Genomic DNA, 11,587 nt, shown 5'->3' on the forward strand with positions numbered 1-11,587 from the left:
TGGCTGCTCCTTTCTTGGGTGGCTCCAGTGGCACTGGCAGCACCTTGTTGTTGTTCCCCCCCCCCCCTTTAAGGAGCCTTTCCAGGACTGCCCACCTCCTTCCTTGCCCCTCAGAGGCCTGCAGCCCCTTCTGCCTCCAGGCTTCTTCCTTCCTTGGAGGGCCCTCTTTGGGCCTGCCCTCTCTTGCAGCAGTGCCAGAGAGCCCACTCTTCCCTCTGCGTGCCTCCGGGAGGAAGTGTGTGTGTCCTTCTCCACCCCACTCCCTGTGGAGAGGCCTTTCTGGTAGGACTTCCTTTGGAGGGGCCCCTGGGTGCTTCTCTTGCCCCTTTAGAGGCTCACCCTCCTTTGCAGTTGCCAGCAGCTCCCTGGGCTTTCACAGGGCCAACTGCTCCTGGGAGGAAGGCCTGTTTGTTGGGGGGGGGGGGGGACCAATCTGCCTGGGGAGTGCCCCTATTTGCTGCTCTAATTATACCCTTGCTATTTTGCCCCCTTCCCCCTCAAAAAAAAAAAGTATTATAGTTATTCCACACTTTCTGCCCCACTAACATTGATAGGATAGCTATAATTGATTTTGGGCCTAACCACATGGCCAGGAGAAAGCCTGCCTGGTAGTGTGGCGGCCATTTTGTTCTAATACCTTTGCTTGGGAAGGCGGCCATTTTGTTTTGGGCCTATTCTCTGAACAACAGGGACCCTGTTTGGTAGTAGGGTGGCCATTTTGTAGTATCTTTATGGAAGCCTGACCTACTGGCAGCCATTTTGTTTCATCAAACTTACCATTTTTCATTGCATTTGGCAGACAGTGCCATTAGGGCATAGGCCATCAATTAGGGATTGACTTCTTTATTTCCTGGGCCCCTCTGCTTCAGCAGGTAAACACATTCGTGGAGAAAACACATTCCGAGGGCAAGGGGGCCCTGCTGCCCAGGAGGTGGGCACTACTGCCCTGAAGCAGTTGCTGGGCCGCAGGGGACTACACCGGTTCAACAGGTTGCTGCTGGGGGGGCTGCACCATTGCCCCAGCTGCCTGCACAGAGGTTTCAACAGGGTACTCACCAGAGTGCAGGTGCAGCTACACTCCAGCTTCAATCCTTTGCAGGGCCAGCAATATTGAACTCCTCATGGTCCTCTCAATATTTGATAATCCTGGGAGCAGCAGTGGTGGGCTTGGCCCTGGGGAAGTGTGCGGGCCCCTGTGGCTCCTGTGGTGCCTTTGCAGGTGCCTCAGACTCCTGCTTACCCTACAATACTACCATCACTGCCTCAGGCTCCTTCCTATTTTTAGGTGCCACCAACGGTGCCCCAGGCTTCTGTCATTTCTAGCACCAAGGCTTCTTCATTACTATCTCCAGTGCCTCAGACTGTTACCCATTCTCAGGTGGCACCAACAGTGCCTCAGTTGCCTGCCTTTTCTGGAGCAGTGGCCCCTGCCAGAGTACCTACAATGCCTCAGTTTGCACCAGTGGTGTCTCATGTGCCTGCCTTTTTGGTTCCAATGGCCTCTACAGCAGCATTATCAGCACCCCAGGCCCCGACATATTCTTAGATGGCACCTACTGTGCTTCAGACCCCACCTTATGTAGGTGTTACCCCCTTGGTTCCTATGGCAATAGGCACACAACCGAGCTCGGTGGCAGGCCCTGGGTCACTTTCTGTTGGAAATGCTCTGGCAGGCCCGTCATCAACAGTAACATCAGGTGGTGCCATTGCACACACAAAGCCACCAGTGGAGCTTAGCCTGGAGTGTTGGTTTATGGGCAGGGCTGGGTGTGACAACAGCTCACCTTGCAAGCCTACTCGGCCATCCCACGAGGTAACCTGACTATGGAGCTAGGAGATCAGCTTATTCAGAGAACAATTGATAAAAGTTTGAAGGGTATGTTGATGAGTATGTGAGTATGTCAATATATTCTCATTATTACACAGGAAGGTAATAAAAATAATAAAAATAAAAATAAATAAATACTGGGAGCAACTGGATGACAAAGAATGAGAAGAGGTAAAGAAACAGAAGGTATATAGATCCTGGCGTAACTGGTTAGCAAGTTAGGTTATTTACATGGGAGTCATTGTCAGGGTACAGCCAGGGTTGGCTTACACCTTGACCTAATACTTAGATATTATACAGAAAGCTTATACAGACTATCAAGGACCCGCATGGCTCTCCCACGATGAGTCTTTTCATTGAAGGCTGCCTCCTTTCCTACTTTGCCAAGGGATAGGCCATTTCCTGAGATGTGGATGAGGATCATGAACCCTGCCTGCCTCATGCTAGGGGACAGGGCCCACAGTGGCCATTTGTTGGAAAGGACTAGTTTTTCCCCTAGCAATGCTAGTTTCAAACAAGGGGACCAAAATAAATGCTGCTGGGAATTTGGGATTCAAGATAGTTGCAATAGAAAGACGGGGGTACCCAAACCCATCCAAGAGTTTTGGGATCCATAATATATTAGAATGGCGGTCTTGGGAGTGGGCACGATGAAAGATACTCGGGTGCCACTGGGGCCAGCCATCTTGAAGGGTTTGGCAAATGTTTGGCCTGGGAATTGTCATTCTCACTAAGAGGCCTTGCTTTTCCATGCTGCAGCTCTGACTGCTTTCTCTGGGGCCCTGCAGGTAAGCGAATTAGTGATAAGATCATAGAGATGGCTCAGATAGGGCGCTGTCAATGCAGGATCTGGAGTTAGGGCCAGAATAGGCAATCTTGCATATTCACTATTCCAAAACGGAGCAAACAGGTAAGGGGAACTAAAGTGCAGTTACTTACCTATGCTGATGAGACCTTGTGCCCTGTGAGAGCTCTTCATCGATACATAGAGGTAAGGGAAAGAGACTCGTGTGTCCTTTTTAGGCATGTGGGCTCCCTCCCACTTACAAAATATCAATTCTGGAAAGTTACCTCACAGGCCCTACAAGTTTTGGGCTTCGGTGGGGTCAATTTTGGAACTTATTCCTTTGGATTGGGGCAGCGCTATGGCGTGGGATTCAAAGACCAAGATGTTCAGCACATGGGGAAATGGTGCTCAAAGGCATTTAAGCGTTGTAACAACCATTCAAGACAATGACTCAGTGATGATTGACCCCCTTCTTTTGTTTAGTTCACAGATGCAGATTGCTTCGCAGGCGTGTCCTCGTCTGTGCCCATAGCTTGGTTTTCTGGGTGGAGAGACATGCTCATTGAAGTCACCTTGGGACCCAGTTGGGTCTGAGCGACCAGGTTATAGTTGACTGGTGGGGTAGAAGAGGACTCCGATGCAGGGTGCTATTATCAATGTTATTCAAGGAGAGGTGGGGACCTCCGCATGATATGTTAATTGTACAGTTGGGGGACAATGATTTAGGTCTATTAAAGGAAAAGGCACTAATTTTTCAAGCCCCAAAAGATTTCAATTTCATCAGGCAACAGTGGCCTGGAATTCTGATTGCATGGTTGACACTGTTGCCACGATTGCAGTGGCCAAGGGATTGTGATCCTAAGAAACTTGATTTGGCCAGGGGGAAAGTCAATTGGGAAATGAAGACTGCCATGGCGTGGATTGGGGGCTGTTTAGTCCTGCACCGAGAAATTGTGTCCATCAAGCCCAGAAAGATTTCAATCTCATCAGGCAATGGTGGCTTGGAGTTCTGATTACATGGTTGACAATGTTGCCACGATTGCAGTGGCCAAGGGATTGTGATCCCAAGAAACTCGATTTGGCCAGGGGAAAGATCAATTAGGAAATGAAAACTGCCATGGGGTGGATTGGGGGCTGTTTAGTCCTGCACCGAGAAATTGTGTCCATCAAGCCCAGAAAGATTGCAATCTCATCAGGCAATGGTGGCTTGGAGTTCTGATTACATGGTCGACACTGTTGCCACGATTGCAGTGGCCAAGGGATTGTGATCCCAAGAAACTTGATTTGGCCAGGGGGAAGGTCAATTAGGAAATGAAAACTGCCACGGGGTGGATTGGGGGCTGTTTAGTCCTCCACCGGGAAATTGTGTCCATCAAGCCCAGAAAGATTGCAATCTCATCAGGCAATGGGGCTTGGAGTTCTGATTACATGGTCGACACTATTGCCACAATTGCAGTGGCCAAGGGATTGTGATCCCAAGAAACTTGATTTGGCCAGGGGGAAGGTCAAGGGGAAATGAAAACTGCCATGGGGTGGGTTGGGGGCTGTTTAGTCCTGCACCGAGAAATTGTGTCCATCAAACCCAGAAAGATTGCAATCTCATCAGGTAACGGTGGCTTGGAGTTCTGATTGCAGGGTTGGCACTGTTGCCACGATTGCAGTGGCCAAGGGATTGTGATCCCAAGAAACTCGATTTGGCCAGAAGGAAGGTCAATCGGGAAGTGGAAACTGCCATGGGGCAGATTGGGGGCTCTTTAGTCCTGCACCATCAAGCCCAGAAAGATTGCAATCTCATCAGGCAACGGTGGCTTGGAGTTCTGATTGCAGGGTTGCCACTGTTGCCACGATTGCAGTAGCCAAGGGATTGTGATCCCAAGAAACTCGATTTGGCCAGGGGAAGGTCAATTGGGAAATGAAAACTGCCATGGGGTGGATCAAGGGCTGTTTAGTCCTGCATCGAGAAATTGTGTTCATCATGCCTAGAAAGATTGCAATCTCATCAGGCAGTGGTGGACTGGAGTTCGGATTGCATGGTTGGCACTGTTGCCATGATTGCAGTGGCCAAGGGATTGTGATCCCAAGAAACTCGATTTGGCCAGAAGGAAGGTCAATCGGGAAGTGGAAACTGCCATGGGGCAGATTGGGGGCTGTTTAGTCCTGCACCAAGAAATTGTGTCCATCAAGCCCAGAAAGATTGCAATCTCATCAGGCAACGGTGGCTTGGAGTTCTGATTGCAGGGTTGGCACTGTTGCCACGATTGCAGTAGCCAAGGGATGGTGATCCCAAGAAACTCGATTTGGCCAGGGGGAAGGTTAATTGGGAAATGAAAACTGCCATGAGGTGGATCAGGGGCTGTTTAGTCCTGCACCAAGAAATTGTGTTCATCAAGCCCAGAAAGATTGCAATCTCATCAGGCAACGGTGGCCTGGAGTTCGGATTGCATGGTTGGCACCGTTGCCATGATTGCGGTGGCCAAGGGATTGGGATCCCAAGAAACTCGATTTGGCCAGAAGGAAGGTCAATCGGGGAATGGAAACTGCCATGGGGCAGATTGGGGGCTGTTTAGTCCTGCACCGAGAAATTGAGTTAAAACGGCCGGAGTTGTTCAGGCCCGATGGAGTGCACCTCTCAGATGAGGGGAATGTTTTGTTTGTGAGTGATTTGAAAGAGGGAATAAAAGAGATGTTGGCCAGCCTAGTGGGGAAAAGGGACTAGCCAGACGCCTGTCCCTTTTTGTGGCATGTTAAAGGTGAAATGGTTATGGTAGGCACCGTGGCACCCCCGCCTTAGGGGGTGAAGGGTGGACTCCCACAAAAGTCCCCAGAAGTTTTCATAAAATGGGAGCTACCCTTGGGGCTGGATTGAGGGTTCTCACTCTTGAAAAACTCTGAGGTTTGGGAGGGAGCGCCCTCATGATGGCCTTCCAACTATGATCGGCCGAGAGGTGCAGACAAAGAATTTTGCTTGGCCCTCGGGATCCTTGGTGCACGCTTGTCCTTGGAGGTGGTCAGAGGAAGTGACACCTGGCCCAGGGACTAGGCTCACTAGGTGGCCATTCAGCCATGAGTTATATGTTGCATTTTTACAGATTTTCCCTCTACAGCTTACTGCAAATTCTTTCAATAAATAGGTCAGAAAATGGCCCTTTAGATCCATGTTCTTGTGTCTGACTCTTTATTTCATGGTGGGAGTTCAAGCCCCACCCGCAGCCAAGCAAAGCTTAGGATGCGGGAGGGCATTTTGAATTACCCCATGAAGGAGGCAGACTTGGTTTGGGCTGGATAGTTGCTGGCCTATGCATGTGAGGGGGCGGAGCAGAAAGTTGGGTGAGGCTGCTCTGTTCTACTCTTTCAGTTTCCTTTGGACGGCGTGACCCACCCTCCCTCCCTATGGACAGTGTGAGTATAGACTGGTCGCACATGGGCCGGGTAGGAATTTTTTCCCCCCAAGTTTGCATTGGGGGTTTTTTCGCCTACCTCATACTGTTTCAGATGGGTGTGGTAATTGGCTTTTGGGTGGTGTCATTTAAATAGGTTTCCTTGAGTATTAATAAGTTTCCATGGCATGTTAAAGGTGAAATGGTTATGGTAGGCACCGTGGCACCCCCGCCTTAGGGGGTGAAGGGTGGACTCCCACAAAAGTCCCCAGAAGTTTTCATAAAATGGGAGCTACCCTTGGGGCTGGATTGAGGGTTCTCACTCTTGAAAAACTCTGAGGTTTGGGAGGGAGCGCCCTCATGATGGCCTTCCAACTATGATCGGCCGAGAGGTGCAGACAAAGAATTTTGCTTGGCCCTCGGGATCCTTGGTGCACGCTTGTCCTTGGAGGTGGTCAGAGGAAGTGACACCTGGCCCAGGGACTAGGCTCACTAGGTGGCCATTCAGCCATGAGTTATATGTTGCATTTTTACAGATTTTCCCTCTACAGCTTACTGCAAATTCTTTCAATAAATAGGTCAGAAAATGGCCCTTTAGATCCATGTTCTTGTGTCTGACTCTTTATTTCATGGTGGGAGTTCAAAAACATGAGCCAACAATGTGATGTGGCGGCAAAGAAAGCCAATGGGATTTTGGCCCACATCAATAGGAGCCTAGTGTCTAGATCTAAGGAAGTAATGCTCCCCATGCTCTATTCCGCTTTGCTTAGACCACATCTGGAATATTGTGTCCAATTCTGGGCACCACAATTCAAGAGAGATATTGACAAGCTGGAATGTGTCCAGAGGAGGGCGACTAAAATGATCAAGGGTCTGGAGAACAAGCCCTATGAGGAGCGGCTTAGGGAACTGGGCATGTTTAGCCTGAAGAAGAGAAGGCTGAGAGGAGATATGATAGCCATGTATAAATATGTGAGAGGAAGCCACAGGGAGGAGGAGGGAGCAAGCTTGTTTTCTGCTTCCTTGGAGACTAGGACGCGGAACAATGGCTTCAAACTACAAGAGAGGAGATTCCATCTGAACATGAGGAAGAACTTCCTGACTGTGAGAGCCGTTCAGCAGTGGAACTCTCTGCCCCGGAGTATGATGGAGGCTCCTTCTTTGGAAGCTTTTATTTATTTATTTATTTATTTATTTATTTATTACTTGCACTTATTTACCGCCACTCTCAGCCCAGGGGGCGACTCGTGGCGGTGAACAACAACATAGAAAAGACAATTTACAGTAATCAGAACAATACATAACATACTACTGCTACTTGACATATACTTATACTAAAAATCCGCTTCGTCGTATCCTGGGTCATAGTCAGTCTCATAGTCGTGATCCATTCTGGTTATCAATGCCAAGATATAGCACTCAGTTGAAGGCCAACTCGAAGAGCCATGTTTTCAGGCTCTTACGAAAGGCCATAAGGGAGGGCGCCTGTCTAACTTCAGTAGGGAGGGCGTTCCACAGAGGCTGGATGGCCATCTGTCAGGGGTGCTTTGAATGCAATATTCCTGCTTCTTGGCAGAATGGGGTTGGACTGGATGGCCCATGAGGTCTCTTCCAACTCTTTGATTCTATGATTCTATGATTCTAAGTAGAAAATTTAGGTATCGCTTATGTGGGGAGGCTAATTTAACTAATTTACGGCGCCATAAAAAAATCTCCAGCAGCGTGCAAAAGAATGAGGACGTACTCCATCGGTGTCATAAGCAGATAGTGAAGCGACAGCTCCCCCGGTGGCCAGAATTCAAACATACCCTCATGAAGCTGGAATGTTAAATAGTCTCTGTGTGTCTGTCTATATATGTTGTGTGTCTATGGCATTGGATGTTTGCCATGTATATGTGCATTGTGATCCGCCCTGAGTCCCCTGCGAGGTGAGAAGGGTGGAATAGAAATACTGTAAATAAATAAATACAGAATTCTTTAGTGACTCTTCCTCCAAACGATGACATCCAATAATAATAATAATAATAATAATAATAATAATAATAATTGTGCGTCACACCCAGACACTGTGAAGTTAAAACTAAGATGTGCTTCTCTCTTTATCTGGGCGAACCGCGGGTGCCTTTCTTTGAAGCTCAAGATTCCCAGCAACTGAGGCCAGTCCAGATTTGAACATCAACAGAACATTTATTTTTCAAAGTCCTTGACAGACTTGGCACAGCTTGATGAAGTTACAAACACAAACAGTCAATTTGGGAAACCATAGAGATGTTGGGTTGTTGTAGGTTTTTTCGGGCTATATGGCCATGGTCATGCCTCTAGACCAATGATGGGCAACCTTTTGAGTTTGGTGTGTCAATACTCGCCAAAAAACCGAACATAACTCGAGTGGGGTGTCACTTCGAGAAAAACCCATAATTTCATGATATTTATAGTTTAATAACAAAAATATATTATTGTAATATATAACTGTATTTAATAAACCAAAAACTAATTATTTAAGTTACCTGCTTTTTCTATAATGCCATATATCCCGGCATTATAGAAAAATGCTGGTGTAGGAGCCGAGGATGAAATGTCCTTCTTGGGATGCGGCCCCATCTTCTCTGTATGCGGCTGTGTGTCATCGAAAATGGCTACGCGTGTCAGTGCTGACACACATGTCATAGGTTCACCATCATGGCTCTAGACCATGGCCATATAGCCCGAAAAAACCTACAACAACCCAGTGATTCCGGCCATGAAAGCCTTCGACAATACATAGAATCATAGAATCAAAGAGTTGGAAGAGACCTCCTGGGCCATCCAGTCCAACCCCATTCTGCCAAGAAGCAGGAATATTGCATTCAAATCACCCCTGACAGATGGCCATCCAGCCTCTGATTAAAAGCTTCCAAAGAAGGAGCCTCCACCACACTCCAGGGCAGAGAGTTCCACTGCTGAACGGCTCTCACAGTCAGGAAGTTCTTCCTAATGTTCAGATGGAATCTCCTCTCTTGTAGTTTGAAGCCATTGTTCCACGTCCTAGTCTCCAAGGAAGCAGAAAACAAGCTTGCTCCCTCCTCCTCCCTGTGGCTTCCTCTCACATATTTATACATGGCTATCATATCTCCTCTCAGCCTTCTCTTCTTCAGGCTAAACATGCCCAGTTCCCTAAGCCGCTCCTTATAGGGCTTGTTCTCCAGACCCTTGATCATTTTAGTCGCCCTCCTCTGGACACATTCCAGCTTGTCAATATCTCTTGAATTGTGGTGCCCAGAATTGGACACAATATTCCAGGTGTGGTCTAACCAAAGCAGAATAGAGGGGTAGCATTACTTCCTTAGATCTAGACACTATGCTCGTCTTGATGCAGGCCAAAATCCCATTGGCTTTTTTGCCACCACATCACATTGTTGGCTCATGTTTAACTTGTTGTCCACGAGGACTCCAAGATCTTTTTCACACGCCTTAGAAACTGGATCCTTTTCCCTTCAGTTACCGAGTTAACGTTTCCCCATCGGTAGAAAAATCCTGGGATCTTTTACCCTAACCCTTAGCTGTTATCTTTCAGAAAGAGCAGGTCTTCCCCTATCTAAGCTCAAGATTAGTTTTGGAGGTGAAGTAATGGAGCCTTTCTCAATGGCAAGGAAATCCGGAGATATTCCCTGCCCCAGAACTGAGCTACTGTCCTTTAGAAAGAGCAGGTCTTTCTCTATCTGAGCTCAGTGCCAGTTTCTAAGGCGAGAGGGTAACCTTAACCTCAACCCTCAATCTCAATCGTACTCACAATGGCTTGTCCGAGCTGCCTAGCTTGGCCACCAGCACATCTGAGGCTTTTTCTATACTAAAGAAAGCAGGGGAGCCTTTCCAAAATGGAGATCTCATCCCCAGGAAAAAGGGCGGTCTCTAGACCAAAAGGATACTTTTTAAACCAATAGCTGCAAAGGGTTTGCAAGCTGGCTTCCAGCCTCTGCTCATGTTTGATTATTAAGGTGCTGCTAAAACTGTAGCAACCCTGGGGAAAAACAAAGGGATGCTATTTCAAGCAACTAAAGGGCAATGCAAACCAAGCTCCTGGAAGACAGAACAGTAATAGTAGTAGTAGTAGTAGTAGTGGTAATAATAATAATAATAATAATAATAATAATAATAATAATAGTATATTTTACTCACCTCTCCTAATGATGTATTCAACATAAAATACATCGAAACGTGGTACAAAGACCAAGATGCAGCTCTCTGATCGCAAATTCTAAATCACTACAAATCCCAGCATTCTGTGGAAAGGAGACGCAGCAGGTAAAGTACTCTATTGGGTATAATGGATTGATACCCAATATCTACTCAATGCTTTTACAGTATGGACTTATAGGAGATAGTTTCACATTCCTTTGGGCCTTTACAATAGATCTCTAAGCACCATGCGCTATCGAAATCCCATGCATCAATACAGAAAAGTCCCTGATACTGTTGTATCTTCTCAGATCCACAAAGGATGCATCTACACTGTGGAACTGATGCAGTTTCATACTACTTTAACCACCATGGCTCAATGCTATGGAATCATGAATGCATGGACAAGATCTTTACATTTTGCAGCACATTATATGATTATTTTATGGAAATTATGGAAATTTTGCTGCCTTTTTCTATTTCTAAAGACATAATATTATTATATTATGGTGGAAGGAGCTTCCTTGGAAGCTTTTAAACAGAAGCTGGATGGCCATCTGTCAGGGGTGATTTGATTGTGCTTTTCCTGCCTGGCAGGGGGTTGAACTGGATGGACCATGGGGTGTCTTCCAACTTCATGATTCTGAGTATAGATAATCGGGACACACGTATACCCTCCAACATTGACAACGGTGACGCAACGTCGAAACCAGGCTCTTCTTTGCAAATGTAAACCATGGACAGATAAAAGGGTTGGAGGTTTTTTTTGCATGCGCTTTGCAAACACTTCTTAAAAATAAATCTCTTGCATTTTATTTTTGGAGCAAAGACGCTTTTCCCTGGGAAACGGTGCCACGGCAAGGAATGTTCCCAGGCGGCTGAGATGATGCAATCAATACTTATGGAAAAGGAGGAGACCTTATGGGCACCAAACTGTACTTTTCACACAGTTTGGGCAAGAAAATGGAAGGCAAAATATGGAAATTTTTGCTGCCTTTTTCTATTTCTGAAGACACAGCCCCCTCTGCTGTTCAGCCGCTTCCGCTCAATGTCTTTTTCTTGCAAAGGGACAGAAGCAAACCAATAGGCTCCCAGTTAACCGGAACTCTCAAGCAACCGACCATTTAAAGCAGTGGTTCTCAACCTTGCTAATGCCGCGACCCCTTAATACAGTCCCTCATGTTGTGGTGACCCCCAACCATCATATTGTTTTCATTGCTACTTCGTAACAGTCATTTTACTACTGTTATAAATCATAATGTAAATATCAGATATGCAAGATGTATTTTCATTCACTGGACCAAACTGGGCACAAATACCCAATACACCCAAATGTGAATGTTAGTGTGGTTGGGGGAGGATTGATTTTGTAATTTGGGAGTTGTAGTTGCTGGGATTTATAGTTCACTTATAATCAAAGAGCATTCTGAACTCCACCAG

This window comes from Anolis sagrei, chromosome 10 (assembly GCF_037176765.1).
Source record: "Anolis sagrei isolate rAnoSag1 chromosome 10, rAnoSag1.mat, whole genome shotgun sequence".
Classification (NCBI taxonomy): Eukaryota; Metazoa; Chordata; class Lepidosauria; order Squamata; family Dactyloidae; genus Anolis; species Anolis sagrei.